The 2,450-nt window shown below is 36.2% G+C and overlaps 1 pseudogene; it reads right to left on the bottom strand.

Moving 5' to 3' along the window:
• Window positions 1-250: 250 nt before the first annotated feature.
• LOC128190744 (uncharacterized) lies at window positions 251-1,593 on the bottom strand (annotated as a pseudogene).
• Between the last annotated feature and the right edge of the window lie 857 nt (window positions 1,594-2,450).

Raw genomic sequence — 2,450 nt, forward strand, 5'->3', positions numbered from 1 at the left:
ATACAAGCAGAGATGTCCGCACACTTATGTTGATGATATACAGAGAAGGGATCTCCGCACACCCTGTATCGTAGGTTAGATCACACGAAGATTAGATAAAATAATGAAGTCCATACACTAAAATCTAGCCCCACCTGTTCAAGTTTAACCCCAAACAGTCGTTCGTTTCCAGGGATTAGACACTGTCCCTATTAGAAAAAATGACAATAACAAACCGCCAACCATCTCAAAAATCCATAGGACAAAATACAAATTCAAAGCAGAGCAACACGGACCTCCAAATATATAGAGGTAGGATCAGGTGCCTAGGAGGAGTGAGCATCCTCTGCTGACCGGTCACACCCGCCATGTGCTCTTTGTCGTAATCGGGAAAAAATCGGAAAAGTCCGTAGATAATTAGATGATTAATTATACTTTGATGTATCTTAAAATGTAAAACCAAACATAAACAAACTATCTAGACCTAACCCACAAAATACTTTTACATAACTACTTATAATGTACAAAATCGCATATTACACTCTCATTATGAAGGACGATAATTATAAATACAGGTATTCGCTACGTCATAGTTATATATATATTAATTAGTAATATTCGTCTCCAATATCCTTTTTAGGTGTTTTATTTTTTTTTTTGTATACCACTATATCTTCCTATCTTCAACATTCAGTTGGTAACTTGTGGTTACAGGTTCGCATCCTACATATGTAGCCTTATTTTTTTTTTTTCATTGTCCTAATTATTTAGCTCGTTGGCTTGCTATAACTAACACTCAAATTTTGGTTGGTCATTAGAAATGAATTACTTAAGCATTCAATGTTAACAATAAAAATAAAAAATTAACCAAAATGGTTATTATGCCTTTTTAAAACTGATCAAAGCATTTGGGGAATTGTGTTAAACATAAAAAATATCTGGAACCTAGTGGATTGGTCCAAGTGGAATGTGAAGTAACGATCTTGTGCAGAGCGCCTATAAATCTCAATGTCCTATTATCCCTATGATGGCGAATATTCGATCGTGCTTTATTTCACGATAATGATGAACAAGAGCGACCTCTGGTCGAAAATAGTACGATATGCCTCCCTTCCTGAATTTCCACACATTATGTACACCAACAACTTGGACTTGTAATGGATCCACTATATACGTTGACCTCACGGATCGTCCAAAAATGCGTGTTATGAAAGGGTATTTCTTATAAGGCTTTGCGATTTCATTGATTACGTTGGAATCTAAACCCGTATACGGCCATGTCTAATGGAAAAATAACGAACGAAACATATAGGCAGCCATGTTGGCTGGCAGTGAGTTCAACATGTCGTTCCATGATTGATGGTTTTTTGGGATAAGAAGTGCGTCCAGATCCTGAAAGATGACATTCTTATTGGCTCCTCAATTTCTATTCAGACAGTCACCAAGCTTCATAAGCTGGCCAAAGTAGTGAAGTCTTGCTCCTTTTGATGTACCATCCGATCCGTTGATTTGCAATGCCAGTGGTAATGACCACTGTATGATTGTAGCAAGTCCCCAAGATTTGCCTGAGAAGACACTAATAGTTGCGAATTTGCAAGTCCATGTACATGACAAAGAAAAAGATAAAGATAGTCAGACTGAGAGAAATTTTCACTGTTGCTGTGAATTCCAAACGCCTAAAAAACGAAGACCTCACTCTTTCAGGGGATCACAATCTGGAACTGGTCCATTATTTTGTTGAAGTTTAATTGTAGGTCCTTGGTTTTGGTTAGCACCAGCCTCGGCTATACATGAAAACAGTAGATGATAACATACAGGAAACAGGAAAAGAAACGACACACTCCACCTGACGGGTTTATGTGTCTTTCCTTTGTTGTGACACCTTGTTTTATATCGTCAAAATGAATCGTAAAATTGATTTGGTTCCCAGTTTACCATGCATACATTAAATAAATGTAATCGATAAAAATAATGAAAGGACGCCCTATAACACCATTTATACATCCCACTTTGTGTAATAATTGGAAACATTGATGTATTCTACTCTTTTGGTTAGATATTTTTATTGTCATAAACAATCATTGTGTAATTAAATTAAACCCCTTACCCATGTACACTACAGCATCAATCTCCATATGATAGATTTGTGAAAAAAGATAGGAAATGTCATAATTAGGAATACATGATATGTTCTAAAAATCGTCCTCAGAATTTTAATGACGCCAAGTGTTGCCACTTAGATGTTTCCGTCCGTAATGGATCGAGCTTGAGAGGAGGTAAACTATGAGAACGCAGATAAAATAGATGATTTTATCACAAATTGATGTATTTTCATGTAAAATGTAGATATCTATGGTTAAGCTTTTTCCTGTTGTCAATATTCGTTGTTATAATGCGGATAATAATATGTGACATGTAAACATCAATATCTGGGTCAAAAGGAAACGTCTGTGGACTTTAGCTACCCATCG

Source organism: Crassostrea angulata, chromosome 6 (genome assembly GCF_025612915.1).
Source record: "Crassostrea angulata isolate pt1a10 chromosome 6, ASM2561291v2, whole genome shotgun sequence".
Lineage (NCBI taxonomy): Eukaryota > Metazoa > Mollusca > Bivalvia > Ostreida > Ostreidae > Magallana > Magallana angulata.